The 19,557-nt window shown below is 38.6% G+C and overlaps 1 protein-coding gene across 6 annotated transcripts in view; it reads left to right on the top strand.

Annotated features, from left to right (window-relative positions):
* ARID4B (AT-rich interaction domain 4B) overlaps positions 1-19,557 on the top strand; it is a 132,558-nt gene that overhangs the window by 22,815 nt on the left and 90,186 nt on the right. The window lies entirely within an intron of this gene.

Here is a 19,557-nt window from a genome sequence, read left to right as displayed (position 1 = left end):
TAATCTTATCATGCGCCCAACCTCTCAGCTGTTTTCCTCTCTTACCCTTCTTTCTCATGTTCTTTCTCCACCTAATGATAGAGGGAGTGGAAGAAATAGGGAAAAGGGTAGAGGAAAAAGGAGACTGAAGAAGAATGCAAGGAAAGTTTGCTGCTCGGTTCTTAGTATTCTATGTCTAATTCCCTTTTTCCCCCCCCTCATACTCCAAGGATAAAGTAATTTATTATCATTATTACAAAGAACGGACAGATGCTCTTTCAATTTCAGATTTTTGGGCAAGTGATACGGTTTTTAGTTTAAAAACTAAAAAGACAATATGCTGAAGTATTAAGGGAAAGTGTACAGATGTCTGCCATTTACTTGAGATTCCCTGTCTGAGAGTTCCAGCATCTGCCATAGCTGAGTCTGGTCCTGATACATGGTCTCCTTCTTCCAACCGTGTTAGCATGCCTTGTAATTTTTTATTGAAGGCTGGACATGTACTGGGTAAAAGGAACTGAGGCCTTTAATATGAGGGTTTATGTTTATCGTCTAGGAGTTAGGCTGTGTTTACTGTTTGTTGTAGCTGTAGGTGTCAGAGGCTAAAATTTCCTTTGGTGTCCTTGTTTTGTCTTTGCGTTTTCCTAGAGATTTCTTAAGTAAGGTCTGGTATATGCAGTTCTTTCACTTGTAATCCGCTGTTACTCTGCAGGAGTTCTATGGATATGATGTCAAGGTGTGGGGGGATGCGAACCACCCTGTAGTCCTATGATCAGGTCTCATTCTTGAGTGCGCTGGTGTCCCTGGGATGTGACCCTCGCAGGTGCTTCTCCTCTTTAGATGAGACGGGAAGGCTTGAGGGGGCTGGCGTTGGGTATTGTACTTCCCCAGGTCAGTTAGGCTCTGGAAAAACCCCAGTAGGTTAGGCTCTGATAGCATAATTTCTCTTGAGGGCAGGCCTTGTTAAGGAAAACAGAATGCTCCGGGCATATTTCAAAATGGTGAAAAGGTTCTCTCTCTCGCTGCCAGAGCCTGAGGGGGATTTTGCCCCTATCTTCTCTGTGAGAACCTGTGTTCCCATTTCACGAGGGTGGAGACTGCCTTACTACTGAGTCCCCTTGGCGTTTTTAACTCTCAAGCTGTCCACGCAGAGGCTCCAGCACGTCATCCCCTACACCTGACCGGCTCCGGCAGAGGTTTCTGCTCCTGCACTGCTGCTTCTCTGATAAACTGTGGTTTTCCGTATTCGCCTGTTCCTCTCTCCAGTTTGGGGGGCAGTGGTTTGTTCTGTGACCTTAGTTCTGTGCTGGATCTAAGAAGAGTTATTGATGTTCAGTTTGGTTTTTTTTTCTTGTTGTGGGGCTGGGAGTGATGACTTCCCATCTCCTTACAGGTTAGGTGGGAAACTGGAAGTCTCTGGCCATTTACTTTAAATATGAATGGTTCACAGCTCGGTAGAGGGGTGGTGGAAAGATGTGTCGTGAAGTAAGTAGAGTGTGGTAGAATGTGTGTGCTCTGACCAACAAAAGGTAAGACAAACAGAGACGTTGTCTGGAAACTGAGGAAGGGCTTTATATTTAAGCAGAACTTTGGCGAATGGAAAAACTTGGGGGAGGGACAGATGGCACTGTGGCCGAAGGCCCTCTGTGCTGGGAGAATTTAAAGTGGTGAAAGCCTGGCATGGCTGGAGCATAGAGCCTGTTCCTGCCCGATTCTCACCTCTGAATATTTGACTAGAATGACACTTTACAATGCCCGTACCTCTCTCGTTCCGTGCTTCAGGGCCAGTGCTTGGAGTTAGAGGGCTCATCTGTTACTTTGGCCTTAACCCTCATTTAAAAAAAAAAAAAAAAAAAAAGGCACTCCAGGGGTAATATAATACAGTATAAAAAGTCTTTCTTTCAAACTTTTTTTGAGCACAGATTTTGTTTAACAACCCAATATGTGTACACCCACAGACAACGGAAACACAAATTTCCCAAAATAATAATTCTGCCATGTTCATTTCACTCTGATATTTTCTGATCTTTTCTATTTCATTTTTTAAAATGCTGGTCAGGACCCATCAAATTACATTTACAATCCGTTAAGAGGTTGTGACTCACAGTTTGAAAACCACTTGTGTAAGGGAAACTTGGTATCAGTTAGTACTCTCAGAATGAGAGAGAGTACTTTCATCTTCTGCCAGAATTATCCCCAAGTATTTAGTAATTTTTTATTCTATTGTAAATGGTATTGTTTTAAATTTTCAATTTCTCATCGTTCTGTGTATAGGAAAACAATTGATTTACCTATATTGATTATGAATCCTGTGATCTTGCTAAAACCACTTATTATTAGTTCCACAGGTTTTTTTGTAGATTATTATTACTGCTTTAAATGTTTCATAGAATTCACCAGTGAAGCTCTTTGGGCCTCGTTTTCTTTGTGGGAAAGTTTTAAACTGCAGATTCGATTTTTAAAATAGATAGAGGTCTGTTCTCAGTTATCGTTTCTTGTTGAATGTGCTGTTGTAGTTTCTGTCTTTCAAGAGAGTTGTCCATTTTATCTTATTCGTTGAATTTATTGGCATGGAGTTGTTCATAATACTCCCTTGTTATCCTTTTAATATTTGTATACTCTGTAGTGATATCACTTCCTTCATTCCTGATAATGATAACTTGAACCTTTCCTCTCTTTTTCATGATCTGTCTAGATTAGCAATTTTATTGATCTCAGCAAGTCAGATTTTGTTTATTGATTTTTCTCTATTTTTGTTTTCTATTTCATTGATATTCATGTTAATTTTTATTATTTCCTGTCTTCTACTTACTTCAGGTTTCATTTGTTTTTCCTAGTTTCTTTTTTTTTAAAAACATTTTAAAAATTTAATTATTTATTTAAGATTTTTATTTTGGCTGTGTCGGGTCTTAGTTGCAGCATGTGGGATCTTTGTTGAGGCATGCAGGATCTTTCCTTGCAGCACACAGGCTCTTTGTTGCAGCGCGCAGGCTTCTCTCTAGTTGTGGCCTGCGGGGTTTTTCTCTTCTTTAGTTGTGGCGCGCAGGCTCCAGGGTGCGTGGGCTCCGTAGTTGTGGTGCGCAGGCTTAGCTGCCCCATGGCATGTGAGAACATAGTTCTCCAACCAGGGATCGAACCTGTGTCCCCCGCATTGGAAGGCAGATTCTTTACCACTGGACCACCAGGGAAGTCCTTCTTCCTAGTTTCTTAAGGTGCAGGTTGAGGTCATTGATTTGAGAACTTCCTTCTTTTTTTATGTACATGTTTAGTGCAATAAGTATATGCCTAAGTACTGCTTTAACAACATCCCACACATTCTGATATGTTGTATTTTTGTTTTCATTCTTTTCAGAATACTTTTTAATTTTCCTTCTGATTTCTTCTTTTACCCTTGGGTTATTTTGACATGTGTTACTAAACTTCCAAATATTTGTAGACTTTTCAGAGATCTTTCTGTTACTGATTTCTACATTAATTCCATTGTGGTCATACTTTGTGTAATTTAAATGCTTTCAAACTTATAGATACTTGATTTGCGGCTCAGAATATGTTCTTGGTAAATGTTTTGTGTGCGTTTGAAGAGAATGTATATTCTGTTCGTGTTGGGTGGACTGTTATAGATGTAAATCAGGTTGCGTTTGTTGATAGTGTTATTTACCGTCAGTGGTTGGGATTTGTTGAACTTCTTGGATCCCTAGGTTTATAGTTTTCATCTAGTTTGGAAACAATTTGGCTATAATTTCTTCAAAAATTTTATAGTTTTTTCTTCTTCTTCTTTGGGGACTCCAACTGCATGTATGTTAGGCTATTGAAAGTTGTGCCGAACCTTCCTCATGCTCTTCTCATTTTTTGCCGGGGGCGGGGGTTCTTTTTCTTCTTGTTTTATTTTGGATAGTTTCTATTACTGTGTCTTCAAGTTCACTAATCTTTTCCTCATCTAGTGGGTTTTCATCTCAGACATCGTAGTTTTTTTTCTTACTGATTTTTTAAAAGTAATTTTATTTATTTATTTATTTATTTATTGGCTGCGTTGGGTCTTCTTTGCTGCATGTGGGCTTTCTCTCTAGTTGTGATAAGTAGGGGCTACTCTTCGTTGCGGTGCGGGGGCTTCTCATTGCGGTGGCTTCTGTTGTTGCAGAGCACGGGCTTTAGGCACGCAGGCTTCGGTAGTTGTGGTGCACGGGCTCAGTAGTTGTGGCTCACAGGCTCTAGAGCACAGGCTCGGCAGTTGTGGTGCACGGGCTTAGCTGCTCCACAGCATGTGGGATCTTCCCGGACCAGGGCTCGAACCCGTGTCCCCTGCATTGGCAGGCGGTTTCTTAACCACTGCACCACCAGGCAAGTCCCGTAGTTTTCATATCTAGAAGTTTGAGTCCTTTAAAAATATTTTCCATGTCTCTATTTGACTTTCTGAACATATGGAATACACTTACAAGTAATTGATGTCCTTAGGTGCTAATTCTAACATTTGTGACAGTTCTGGATCAGTTTTGAGTGATCGATTATTCTCATTATGGATCATATTTTCCTACCTCTTTGCATGCCTTTTTTTTTTTTTTTCCACTTCTTAAAACTTCATTTTGGAAAAAAAAAGACAATAAAAGTGACCTCAGAAAAGATAATTTTTAAAAAGTGGCTGCAGATCCAGTGCAGCTAAGTAGTTTGATATATGAATTGTTACCCCTCCTCTTCACTCCAACCCCACCAAAAATCTGGAAATAAATTCAGAGGGATAATGGCTTAACACTAAATCATTCAAATTCAGCCTTTTTCACCTGAAAGTCACAAAATTTTAAATCTGTTCATCAAATAATTTAATCTTTTAATCTTTGATTGGATGCCAGACATTGTGAATTTTGCCATGTTGGGTGCTGGATATTTCTGTAGTCCTATAAATCTTCCTGGGCTTTTTCTTAGTATGTAGTTAAGTTACTTGGAAACAGTTTGATCTTATCAGGTCTTGCTTTTAAAATTTGTTAGACAGGTCAGGAGCTTAGACAAGGGCTAATTATTCTCCACTACTAAGACAAGACCTTCCTGAGTACACTACCCAATGTCCCATAAATTATGAGTCTTTCTAGTCTGGCTGGCGGGAACAAACGCTTTTTTTTTTGGCTCCATGTGAACACCAGGCACTGTTTCCTCTAATCCTTTCTGATGGTTCTTTCCATGGCCTTGGTTGGTTTCCTCACATGCATGTGCTGGTAAGTCCTCTGCTGAATTCTTGAAGGGGACCCTTTGCCCATCTCCAGAGTTCTCTTTCTCTGCAGCCTTCTCCTCCCTGGTAGTCTGTTGTATGAATTCTGGCTACTTTGGCCTCTCGAGACTCTTACCCCTGCTTCTTCAAAGGAGTCTTACGGATTTTGCCTCAGTTCCCTCTTATTGTTCCATGGCCTGATAACGCTCAAGGCAGTAAACTTGGGCAATTCTAGGACTCACCTCATTTGTTTTGTTTTTAGGAGAATCTGTCCTGTTTTGCATGGTGTTCAGTGACTTGAAAACCATTGTTTAAAGAATTTTATCTGTTTTTTGTTTTAGGCTGGATAGTGAGTCTGGTTGCTTGTTACTCCATTTTGGCTGAAGGAGGAGACTAATCATTTCTTTAGAAGAAAATATCGTACACATTTAAAAAAAAAATCAATAAGTCATGATTCCAGAAACACAGAAATGGTGCATCAAAATTTATGCCTAGTGTCTGGTGAACAAATGATCAGTTTAGTTCACTATATTCATGGGATTTGGGCTGATAATATTTAAGTTTGTGAATTAGACAGAAGGTCAGGTTGTCATTAAGAGTTTCATTCCTTTATCAATCTATTTATTCCTCTGTTTACTTGTACCTTCTTTTACATTATCTCACTGAGACTGTGGAAGCATTTTGGTTAGTGTCATAAATGTTACTTTAAGATTTCATGCTGATTATAGTTAATAGAAGGTTTGCATTTTTTTGGTAATATTTGAATAGTTATATTACTTGAGGATGCTATAAAACTTAGGTTTGGGGGAACCTTCGGGAAAAAGTGAGTCACTTCTAGATACTGAGTACAATTTATACCTTTTTCTAACGTTAAGCCTTAAAATTTTTGAATGGAATTCTTATAAAATGTCTTGGTATTTCATATTGTCTAAAAGGTTGTTTTAAACTTAATTTAACCCTATTCTTGATGGTAGTGACTGTATTATTGATAAACCTTAGTGCCCCCTTAAATCTGAGGTATAAAATAGAGTAAATACCGTAGTATTTATATGTTGTGTTCTCTGGTTAACCAAATATAATATTTTAACCTTGTGGAAGAAGCATAATTACTTCTTTTTGAAAACCATGGAAATGACAATAGGGCCAGTTATGCAGAAAATAGGGAAATTTTGGCAAAGTTAAAATAAAAACCAAGCTGAGGTGAAAATGTATATCATTTACAATTAAATCACTTAATATTTAGTTGAAATAATAGGCCATAATCACATTGTATTTTAAAGGTATGCTTATCATATAAGTACAAACAGATGAAAGCCAGTGAAATAAATGTAATGAAATTTCTCTATCAGATCAGTTTATCACATGGCATCTTAAGATGACTTTACAGTGTACTTGGAGAGCAGGCAATGTTAGGCCTTATAGAATTAATGGAGATTCATTTAAAATATAGGATGGATTTCATTTCCTTAGAATCTAAGTTAATTTTTTTTTAAGTAATTTATTTATTTTTGGCTGTGTTGGGTCTTCATTGCTGCGCGCGGGCTTTCTCTAGTTGCGGCGAGCGGGGGCTCCTCTTTGTTGCGGTGTGCGGGGGCTTCTCACTGCGGTGGCTTCTCTTGTTGCAGAGCACCGGCTCTAGGCATGCGGGCTTCAGAAGTTGCAGCACACGGGCTCAGTAGGTGTGGCTCTCAGGCTCTAGGGTGCAGGCTCAGTAGTTGTGGCTCGTGGGCTCTAGAGCGCAGGCTCAGCAGTTGTGGCTCACGGGCTTAGTTGCTCCAAGGCATGTGGGATTTTCCCGGACCAAGGCTCGGATTCTTAACCAGTGCGCCACCAGAGAAGTCCCGTGAGTTAATTTCTTTTTTTTTAGAAAGAAAAGTACAGTCTTGGCAAGAAACCTCATAACTGACAGCCTTTAAGTAAATATTAAATACTAATGTTTCATATTAATAACTTCATAATAAAAATAAGCATTTTATTTGGTTTCTGGTTATAAAAAACTCATAGAAAATATGGAAAAAATAGAAAAGTAGACAGGAAAAAGATTACCCATAATTCAGTCATTGCAGAGATAACTGCTGTTAACATTTATTATATCCTTTTACGTCTTTACCTCTGTGTGTGAGTGTGTGTGTGCGTGTGTGTGTGTGTGTGTGTATTTAGAGTAGTTGTTAATAATAATTTTTCTTTTAACCATTTTTAACATTGGCTCCTAAATGGGTAGATCAGTTTAATTTATATATTCGTTATAGATAAATTTTAAAATGTTGATAGGTTGTTACTACCTGATAGGCAGCATGGAATAACATTGAGCAGAAATCTGGGTTTCAGCTCTTTTCCTGCCTCTGATTAGTTGTGACCTTAAAACCACTTAAAGTTCTGTCTCTCTTTGTAAAATAAATTACCAGTGGGCAATAATAGTACCTTTCCTATTGCCTACAGAGGTTTTGTTTTTGTTTTTTTGGATAGAAATGATTGTGCCTTGTTTTTCTCTTTCTGACTTAGGACTTCACTCTGTATGATAGTCTCTAGGTCCATCCACGTCTCTACAAATGACCCAAAACAAATATTGTATATTAATGCATATATGTGGAATCTAGAAAAATGGTACAGATGAACTGGTTTGCAAGGCAGAAATAGAGACACAGATGTAGAGAACAAACGTATGGACACCAAGGGGAGAAAGCGCCGTGTGGGGTGGTGGTGGTGGGATGAATTGGGAGATTGAGATTGACATGTATACACTAATATGTATAAAGTAGATAACTAATAAGAACCTGCTGGATAAATAATAAAAAAATGAAATTAAATTAAAAAAAAAAATGGGCTTCCCTGGTGGTGCAGTGGTTGAGCTTCTGCCTGCCAGTGCAGGGGACACGGGTTCGAGCCCTGGTCTGGGAGGATCCCACATGCCGCGGAGCAACTGGGCCCGTGAGCCACAACTGCTGAGCCTGCGCGTCTAGAGCCTGTGCTCCCAACAAGAGAGGCCACGATAGTGAGAGGCCCGCGCACCGCGATGAAGTGGCCCCTGCTCACCACAACTAGAGAAAGCCCTCGCACAGAAACAAAGACCCAACACGGCCAAAAATAAATAAATAAATAAATAAATTAAAAAAAAAAAATGACTATATTACCCCAAAAAACCCAAAACAAGAACAGCAACAAAAAAGAAATGAATGTGCCTTGAAAGATGTGGTGTCAAATGTATTATTTTGTAATAATATTAAATAATATCTAAGGTAGTAAATATTTCCATGTCTGGTTAAATCTGATTAATTTCAAAGCTTTCTTGTTCTCTCCCTTTTTCCCATTTTAATTAGGTAACCTTTATGAAAAGCCATTCTGCAGTAGAAATTCTTAGACTTTTTTGGGTCTGTTGAAAGCACAAGCTTTATTGTATTTGTACATATAATCTTTAAAAATTCTGTCTTTAATGGCCGGGTCTTCAGAGACCTACAGAAACACTTTTATGACTTACAGGATGACTATGCCTGTATATAAAGTAGTCTTCATCCATTGTTCACAGCACCTTAGTTCACCTACTTGTGCTTCCAAAGTCTGACACACCCATGGAACTAATTTTTGTTTTGACTAAATTTACAAACTGTTATCCCAAAGTCTACCAAACAGAAGGTTGCCTTTAGCTGGTTGTGTTCTCTGGAGTAATCTAGAGGAAAATATTACCTTCTATGAATTAGAGGCAGCAGTGAGGGATAAAATCAGTGCAGTGCTAAAGTAAGGTCTTGGGTTTACTAGACCATGTAAAAAACTTCGCCTGTTGAGGATATGAGTAGGTAAAGTCAAGGCTGTAAACAGTTTCATATGATGTCGCAGTGTTAAGGGCCGACCATTATTAGGCACCATTATGCTTTATGTAGTGATTGCATTTTTGATGATTTTAATTCCTCCAAATATGCCACTAAATTCTAGTATTTCAGTGTTTGTCTTTATTCCATACTAGATTCCCCCGTTTCCTGAATCATGGTATATATCCCTAGGCCAATATTTTACCCCAAATAGGAAAGTTTTAAAGACCATTTTGGTGCCTGAAAATTATTCCATTATTGATAATATTGATATCTAACAAGATTAGTAATACATTACTTTCTCTTCGTTTGTCTATCTCTAATATTTCTAGCATTTCTCTTTGGTCTTTTAAATGGTGTAAAGAATAGAGTTTTGTTAGATATTACCCAGCCTCCCTAGAGTTGCCGACCACTGAGTTAAATAATAATAACTCCTGCTTACCTGGCGGCATGCTGTGTAGAGATGCCTTGGTGAGAAGTAGTATGATGGCAAGTCATCCCTTCAATCTGTAGAGTCTGTGACTTTATTTTGGGCTCACGTTTGAAACCACTTTGTTTTTTTTCTGTTTTTATGTCTTAACATATAAACTAACAACTAGAAGTTACTCAGGGCTTTTTGTAACTTAGTTTGAACTTTGAGAGGTCATAACTGTCCTCCTTGAGGTGCTTTCCCAATATCCTTGAAGTAAATTTTGTGTTTGCCAAGGAGCCTGATTTCAGTGGTCATCCTTCATTTGGTAACAGCATGCCACTTTCCCTTAATGGACTGTCAGTGTAGATGCCCTGCCCTTCACTGGCCAAGGACTGAGCATGTAATTCAAGGTACACTTACTAGATATGTTAAAAAGAATAAGAAAATGAACGGATCAAGTAAGAATAGTATAAACGTCAGATTTGGTGGGCTTGTCAGTGTTTTTAACCCTGTTATGTGACTGTCAAAGAGCTCATGATTGAAGTAAGACAGTGTGTCAGGAGTCCTCAAGGCCCCTCCCACCCCCCAGGTTTGGTAATTGGCTGAGAGAACAAACAGGACTCGGTGTATAGTTGCACTTAGGCTGTGACTTTTTACAACAAAAAGGATACCAAGCGTAATCAGCAAAAGGAAAAGATGCTTGGGGTGAAGTCTTGGGGAAACCAGGTGCAAGCTTCCAGAGTCTTTGCTCAGTAGTTACACAGGGCATGCTTAATTCTTCTAGAAATGAATTGTGACAACATTTCGCAACTGTTGCCAACAGGAAAGCATGTTAGAGACACAGCACCCAGGGTTTTTACTTGGGGCTAGTCACATAGAAGCCCCACACCGGGCACATATCCAAATTCTGCACTCTGGGAATCAAAGCGGATGTTCAGCATAAACTGTATTATTTGTATATACAGTTAAGGCGCAGTGAGCCACTCTTATCAATTAATTGTGGGAACCCTCCCGAAATTCAAGTTCCCATAACTTCCCAGATGCCATCCAAGGGCCAATCTTGCAAGTAGGCCAAAAATAGCAGTCAGGCCTGCTGTGTTAACTCTTTTCTGTAGAGAAGTTTTAGCTTTCACTTTTCTTAGTTTTTACTTTTTGCATTGATAGTTTAATCTCAGATTCTGATTTATTTGCTAGAACCTTCTTAAGCCACTTTATTATATTATTTTTATTTATTTATTTATTTTTATTTTTAAATTTTTTGGCTGCGCCACGTGGCATATAGAATCTTAGTTCCCTGACCAGGATCGAACCCGCACCCCCTGCATTGGAAGTGTGGAGTCTTAACCTCTGGACCGCCAGGGAAGTCCCGATATTATACTATTTTAAATGAGTCTGCTTTCATTGTATTATTTCATTCTGTGTGTATGTTATCTGTTTTTTTCATAATCACCATCCTGGCATCTCTCAAGTCTTTAAATGGTAGCCATAATTCCCCAAATTGCTTTTACTTTGGCCGTTCCTACCATAATACCCCATACTATATTGGTCAGGAAACCAAGCAGAGAGTCTGTTAGTTGCTGAATATATCTATTACAAGTTCCTAGAGAAGTAACCTCTAGGTCATTGGTTTTCAAACTGTGGGGTGCATCAGAGTTCTCTGGAAGACTTGTTAAAACACAGATTGCTGATTCCCTCCCCCGGAGTTTATAATTCAAGATGCCTGGAGTGGGGCCTGAGAATTTGAATTTCTAACAAGTTCCCAGGTGACGTTGATGCCGTTGTTCCTGGGGACACACTTTAAAAACCTCTTTTCTAGTTTATAACATAATCCACAAATTCATGTAAACAAGCATAATGTAATCTGTAGAATTTACATGTGTGAGCATACCTAACACAATATGCTGAAAGTGAGTGAACAGGTGATGGCACTATTGTCAACTCCTGTGTGTTGTGCACCTGCTACTTTTCTCTCAGGACGTTCATAGGACACACAGGCTCATGTATATCAACATAAGAAATGGTATTAGAAAAGCCTACTTTATTATCTTTTTTTAAAAATTAATTAATTAAATTTGTTTTTGGCTGCGTTGGGTCTTCGTTGCTGCACGCAGGCTTTCTCTAGTTGCGGCGAGCGGGGGCTACTCTTTGTTGTGGTGCGCGGGCTTTTCATTGCGGTGGCTTCTCTTGTTGTGGAGCACGGGCTCTAGGCATGCGGGCTTCAGTAGTTGTGGCACGCGGGCTCAGTAGTTGTGGCTCGCAGGCTCCAGAGCGCAGGCTCAGTAGTTGTGGCGCACGGGCTTAGTTGCTCCGCGGCATGTGGGATCTTCCCAGACCAGGGCTCGAACCCATGTCCCCTGCATTGGCAGGCGGATTCTTAACCACTGCGCCACCAGGGAAGTCCATCTTTTTAAGGGAAATAAAAGATTTCTTATGTTTTGTGTGCTCAGTGAATCTTCCCCACACCACTTGGAATTTATCATGTCACCGGGGTAATCACAGTCCAGTGGATTCTCTCTTTAATATTTTCTTGGGGAAAATGGATTAGCAAGCGAAATGCTAGAATTTAAGGTCTTTATTGGCTTTTCTTTCCAGCTGGGACTGCTTTATGGAAGGGAATGCCATTGAAATATGTTTCATGACTTCAGTGGAGTCAGAGAATCATAAGTTGGCAGAGTTTATAGCTGGTGGCAAGGTGGGCATGGTCATCACACAAGATGGCAGGGCGGGTTTGATAATGAAATTCTGAGAATGTTCTCATCTACCTGGGATCCCTAGGTTGATAAGCAACCTAGTAACTCGCTTGGTATAGTTTTTTTTAAAATCCAGGTTTAATAATGAAAATCTGATGTAAGCTATCCTGTTATAGTGCCTTGAGATTGAGTCTGTTGAAAGAAGGCAAGAGCCTCAGAGCCCATTGAAAAAAGGCAAGATTGAGTACCCTGGAGGGCCTGTTGTATATCCCTGTATGTAGTGTGACCCCCTCCTACCTTCCTTCACTAATGATACCTTGTGTTCATTTACTTTCAATAGCTGTGCTGTGGGGAAGGGGAAATACTCAGTTCTTAAAATGTGGGAGGAACTATTGGATATTGGCTCTAGTGGAATGATAATTTCTGGTGACCCAGAAGACTGCCAGTGTGATCTAGCAGTAAGACTAGGTGCCTGTGGAGAGTCAGGAGATAGAGTTTTGACCTAAGTATATGTCTCTACACCTATTTCTCTACACCTAGAGAAAATTGTTTCTCTAGGTGCTAAGTGAATAGATATCCTCAGCAACTAACAGAATCTCCGTTTAGCGTGATAGAGTATGGCAGAAGTAGCTAACCAAGTAAAGCCATTTGATGCCGCCATTAAAAACTTGAAAGATGCTGGGATGATGATCAGGAGAAAAACCCAAAACAAAACAAAACAAATCTCTAAAATATTCACACATTAAATATAAGGTATTTAAAAAGTCTCACTTATGTTAGTATCACTGTTTATCTTGTGTTGTAGACTAATAACCTGTAATAAAAGAATTCTTTTGATGAGATGTATTGGAAAGTTCTTTCCAGTTTTAGTGATAGTTTTAATACAAATTGAGACTCGGTGCTCAGTATAAGGAATTATTAGCCACATGCAAATTCAAATTCAAAAAGGTTTCAGCTCACACCAGTCATGACCATCAGCAAAAAGTCTACAAACTATCAATGCTGAAGGGGTTTTAGAGAACTGTGTACCTTCTAGCTGCTGGTGGGATGGAAAGTGGTAACAGCACTAACGCAAACTGAATGGAGCTGCTTGAAAAGGTAAAAATTGAGCTACCATATGATGCGGCAGGGCACCTTTCGGGCCTATAACCTGAGACCACCAGAATCGGAAAGACAGAGGCAGGCAAATGTGCACTGCAGCAATACTGAAATAGCCAAGACATGGAAGCAAACAAAAGGTCCATAAACGGACGAGTGGACAAAGAAGAAGTTATATATGGACAGAATGGAATAGTAGACTCCATAGGAGGCAAGGACCATAATATATATCATATATTATGATTTCATTCTTTAAATAAATGTACTGTTTTCCTAGAGCAGTTTCAAGTATCTAACTTTGTATTATAATGAAATATATACACTATGGTTAACAAGAACTTAGATAAATTATTCAATAAGTATTCAGTTCAGTAAGAAAAGAATAGTTAGTAGATTAATAGACTAGGAATTAATTTTTTCGTATTGCAATCTTTCAGAATTGTGGATCAAATTAGTTTTGTGGTTTCTGAGATTTTTTTTTTTTACCATCTTTATTGGAGTATAATTGCTTTACAATGGTGTGTTAGTTTCTGCTTTATAACAAAGTGAATCAGTTATACATATACATATGTTCCCATTTCTCTTCCCTCTTGCGTCTCCCACCCTCCCACCCTCCCTATTCCACCCCTCTAGGTGGTCACAAAGCACCGAGCTGATCTCCCTGTGCTATGCTGCTGCTTCCCACTAGCTATCTATTTTACGTTTGGTAGTGTATATATGTCCATGCCACTCTCTCACCCTGTCACATCTTACCCCTCCCCCTCCCCATATCCTCAAGTCCATTCTCTAGTAAGTCTGTGTCTTTATTCTCGTCTTGCCACTAGGTTCTTCATGACCTTTTTTTTTTTTTTCCCTTAGATTCCATATATATGTGTTAGCATACTGTATTTGTTTTTCTCTTTCTGACTTACTTCACTCTGTATGACAGACTCTAACTCCATCCACCTCACTACAAATACCTCCATTTCATTTCTTTTTATGGCTGAGTAATATTCTATTGTATATATGTGCCACATCTTCTTTATCCATTCATCTGATGATGGACACTTAGGTTGCTGAGATTTTAATTTCAAAGGCTTTGGCAACTCCCCAGCCCCAATCCAAATCATGCTAGCTGGAATATACAGTATTAAATGTGTCCAATTAAGTGTCCTCAGTGTCGCAGACCTTGAAGAATTACTTAAAAAAAAATTCTTTTTGACAGTATGGCTGAACTTGTAGGGCATTATGCTAAATCAAATAAACCAGACAAAGACAAATACTGCATATTATCACTTATAAATGGAATATAAAAAAACAAGTGAATAAATAAATAGATTAATTTGAACTTGTAGGGGGAAAATTCTTTTATCTTTAAACATTGATTTGGTTTTTTTTGCTCATTTTCTTCAACTAGATAATGACTTTTTGAAGACAGGAAAACTTTTGTTTTTTGTATATTCTGGAGACCTAGCCAGGAACTGCCTACTGGCAGTTCAGTTTTGATTTGGTTTGATTGATTGATTCATTCGTTCGTTCATTCACTTAGTATTTTCTTGAGCAATTATTATTCCTGCCTTTTTTTTTTTCTTTTGGGCTGTGCCTCCAGGCTTGCGGGAACTTAGCTCCCCGACCAGGGATAAAACCGGGGCGCCGACAGTGAAAGCACCGAGTCCTAACTGTTGGACTGCCAGGGAATTCCCTATTCCTGCTTTCTTCCTGGTTAATGCTCTGTTTTTTTCTTCTGATTTGGTAAGATACTTCTAAGTTTTGAAAAATATGTGTGGAAAAAGGAGAAGAGTCTGTTGAAAACAGAAACTTAAGTATAAATATATTTTTAATAAGCTGATAAGAGTGTAGGGCCAGACCTATATAGAAAAGGCTTATAAGTTGATTTTTAAAAATTGAGAACCAGAGGTTGTTTTTTTACTGCTGTCTTTTGATGCTACTAATGCTGTAATAGTGACCTGATGACCTTGAATAGCTTTTTTAAAAATCTGGTTTTTCCATGGGAAGGGTAACCAAAATGTACAGAATAATGGTTTCCTCTGTGGAGGAAGCAGGGTCAGTGGTGTTGGGAGTTTTACAGTTGGCAGTAATCTCAAGAATGCTTTATTATGATGTTTCTTTCACATCTTAAACATTCATTACAAATACTTCTGTATTAAATAATAAAGTTTGAATTGCCATAAGAAATCTCTTTTTACTTTGTAGGTCCATATTTCATTATTCCTTATTGATCTTCTAGGATTTTGTATATTGTGACAATTTAGCTTAAAATTTTAAACTGGAATTGGTTTAATATTTGTATGAATAGGATCTAAGTCCTAAATATCCCAGGACATTGTGGATGTTCAGTAAATGTTTGTAGAATTGCAATTACATTTTATGTCTTCTTAGATACGTTTCTGATGGATTTTAATTAAGGCTCTTTTGGTTACAGGTAATAGCAACCACCTCAGATTATCGAAAGCAGAAAAGAGAATTTATTTTATGGATACTGAATACCCACAAGCAGAAAGTCCAGTCAGGTTTGAGGAGAGATTTAAGTTTTGGAAAGCTAACAGGAGCTAAGGCTAGCGGTTCTCTCAGTCACTCAAAGGACACAGTCTCGCATGTGTCCCTTTTTTTCTCTGCATGTTTGTTTGTTCTTTTTATCGCTCTTCCTCTCTCTCGTTACAGACCGGTTTTCTCTCCTTCTCCCTACGCATGCCAGAAAATGGCTAACACAGGCTGTATCACCTTGCTCTACTAACAATTTGATTAGCATTTCAGCTTTGAATTTTTAGGAGAGAGAACTGCTTTGGCACAGTTTGGATCAGATAGATGGCTGGCGATCTGTATAGTCCACTTCTTGTCAGCAAAGTGTATTGCCGGAACATAGCTCTTTGTTAAGAGAAATAATCTAGTAGTGGGGGCTTGTCACAACTTATTCTTTATGAGACTATATGGACTTTTTTTCACTGTAAAAATTTGGTCATCTGATAAGTTATAAAGCGCATTTTAGATATATCAGCATATGACATTTTATGTATAACAAGGTCACAACTTTATTATATGTTTATATTATATAATTTATTTATGATATATATAAATACATATTATATGTTTATTATATTACTGTTATCAACCCCACTTTACAAATGTGAAGCTAGGCTCAGAGAAGTTAAAGACCATGTCCCAAAGGTCACCTAGCTAGTACATCACAGATGTGGAGTTTGAACCCAGATACTCTGATTCCAGAGCTCATGCTTTTGAATTCTCAATATATAAGATGCCTCCCAATATAAGGTGTTTTTGAAATATAAATAATTTTTACCTTAAGAGAAATCTCATTTAGCAGGGCTTAACTAATGCCTGACTTTTTCAGTTCAGTAAATGATTCCTGAATTCCTCCTATATGTAGGTGCAATTCTAAGACCAGGACATCCAAAGATAAATAAGGATGCTATTTCTGCCTTAAGTTGCTCAATCCAGGAGAGACGACAGATAGAAATCACTGAAATGCCGTGTGAAACTTTTACCTTTACAGAATGTTTGTATCCATTTGGGACAAGCAAAGCCAGTATATAGCATGGCAATGAGTATTGTAGCATTGGTTACTAAAGGGGTTAATACATGAGGGCTCTGAAATTAGAGTGAATTCTGTGACTTAGAATATTTATTACCTACATACTCCACAGGTCAATTTCTTTTGGTCACTAGACAAAGAATGGATAGATTTTCAAACAATTGGAGGTTACTGTTTCCTTTTGATGGCTTCTTTCAAGGTCATACTCTTTTTTTTTCTTTTTGGCGGCATGGCTTGTGAAAGCATGGAGCCCCAACCACTGGACTGCCAGGGAATTCCCAAGGTCATATTCTTGAGAATATAAAACTGAACAAAAGCTTGGTTGGTGGACCACACAGCCATCAAGTGGGAAAATAGCCATAGCTCCATTAGTGGTATAAGGGGTCCAGATCTCTGTGTGAGGCCTAGTCCTCTGGCCACAGGAGGAAATATACATAGGTGGAGTCCTGTGAGCTACAGAGTGATTGGTGGTGCAAAGCTGTGTCTTGCTCATGGGCAGTAGAGCAGGAGCAGAGTCTGAGCAGATTGTGGAACAGGACTTTTATGTTTCTTGGGTGTTGGTCTGTCGTTTCCCACCTGCTTGAAAGAAATGGAGAAAATCAGTATGAGATTGAACCGAATATAAAATTGCCAATATTTGACCTTTTTTTGATTCATGAAAAATAGCAATTTCATGTGGTTTAATCTAATGTTTGCCGAGTGTTTACTCAGGACCTGTCAGTCTCCTAAAGATTCTAAATATGCTACCTAATTTAATTTAAAACTTGCAAGCACCTTGCAAGATCAGTCTACAGAGAAGAAGCCAAAAACCAAACTGGTGGGGTGACATACCCAAAGACAGATAGTTATTAAGTACATGAATTGCAGTCTCTCTGGTTCCAAGGTCTCCAAATTTGCCAGGGTCTCTGGTTCCAAATTTGCCAGGGTCTCAATCTGTACCTTGAGCAGTTCAAGTAGACAGCAACCATTCTGAAATCATGTAACAAATAGGAGATGGCTTGTATCCGGAGAGCCAGTGAACCAAGACCCAAACCGCAAGTCCACATGGCCAGATATAAATCATAACAGTGCCAGTTTATGGTTTTTCTTTGTGCTTCTGATTTTTGAACTGGCTGCACCACTAATTTCCAGATTATTAAAGTTTAAATATTATAAATAAGCAAGGTAGGTTCTGAGAATGATGTTATGCTAATGCAGATTCATTTGAATAAGGTTTTTTTTTTAAATAAATTTATTTATTTATTTAGTTTTGGCTGTGTTGGGTCTTCGTTGCTGCACGCGGGTTTTCTCTAGTTGCGGCGAGCGGGGGCTACTCTTCATTGCGGTGCGCGGGCTTCTCATTGCAGTGGCTTCTCTTGTTGCGGAGCACGGGCTCTAGGCGCGCGGGCTTCAGTAGTTATGGCGCACGGGCTTCAGTAGTTGTGGCGCACGGGCTTAGTTGCTCCGTGGCATGTGGGATCTTCCCGGACCAGGGCTCAAACCCGGGTCCCCTGCATTGGCAGGCGGGTTCTTAACCACTGCGCCACCAGGGAAGTCCCTTGAATAAGGTTTTCTGATCTCACTAGCAAGATTACAAATAAGTTTAACCTCTTTTGAGGACAAAATAAATTGACTACCTTTGTGTTAAAAGTGCCTTTGCTTTTTTGGCACATAGAAAAATGTTTTAAATACAAGAGGCACTTAATAAATGTCTTTCCCAATATACTTCTCTCTTACCTCTTTGCTGATGATGAACATTCTAGTTAAAATGTCTTTTGTGAGTTATTTAAGTTTCCAGGAATATGCAGCCACTCCTCTGTTAATATCTGTGAATATGTAGGTATCTCTCTGGTTAATAGATGTGGGTCTAAAATTTACTTATAAATAATTAGTAGTTGCATCCCCCAAAGTGACTTAAATTTTAGGAAGAAAACTAAGAAATATGTGTACCATCCAGAGAAGATTTTTGTGTTTAGGGGAAAGGGTTGATTTTTTTTTTTTTTTAATATGCAAGAGCTTTTATAATCCAGTTTAAAAAAAATTAGTAACTCAGACAGGTAAAGAACATAAATGAGCAATTCATAGAAAAAATATGCACATGCCTAATAAATATACACTATTTAAAAATTATTTTCATGTAATTTCAAATTTACAGTACAAAGAATTCATATAATCTATGTATGTATACAGATATATGTACCTGTTCTTATTATCTTCAGACTTTTTTAAGAGCAAGCTGAAGACATGATGTCCTGTCATCCCTAAATACTCCAGAATGTAATCCCCAACAAAAAGGACACTATTCTACCTATTCTGCATTCACCCGTCTAAATCAGGAAATCAGCATTGGTATGACACTACCATCCTATTCTCAGGCCCCTTTTAAATTTCACCAACTCTCCTAATGTCTCTTTTTCCTTTCTGACCTATGCTCAATCCAGGAATACACGTTGCATTTGATTATCACGTCTCTTCAGACTGCTTCAGTTTGAAACTCCCAGTTTTCCCTATATTTCATGTCCTTTGGAGTTTTAAGGAATACAGACCTTACATTCTGTAGATCTAATTTTTCTCATTGTCAAAGTTATTCTTGCCAGGTATACCACAAAAACGATGTGCTTTTGTCCTCAGTGCATCACATCATTCCATCACTGATAATTGAATAGTATTCCAGGAATATGCCAGTATCCTGTTCTTCATCAAACCTTCACTCATCAGTTTAGGATCTGTTGAGAACTCCGTGAAATCAGTCACCTTCATGATGGCTGCCGAAAAGATGATTCTCTGTTTCCATCATTCCTGCTATATTTATTAACATTTTACTGTAAGGAAGAGCTTTCTTCCTTCTG

Source organism: Balaenoptera acutorostrata, chromosome 16 (assembly GCF_949987535.1).
Source record: "Balaenoptera acutorostrata chromosome 16, mBalAcu1.1, whole genome shotgun sequence".
Lineage (NCBI taxonomy): Eukaryota > Metazoa > Chordata > Mammalia > Artiodactyla > Balaenopteridae > Balaenoptera > Balaenoptera acutorostrata.
This window is presented reverse-complemented; position numbering and strand designations above follow the sequence as displayed.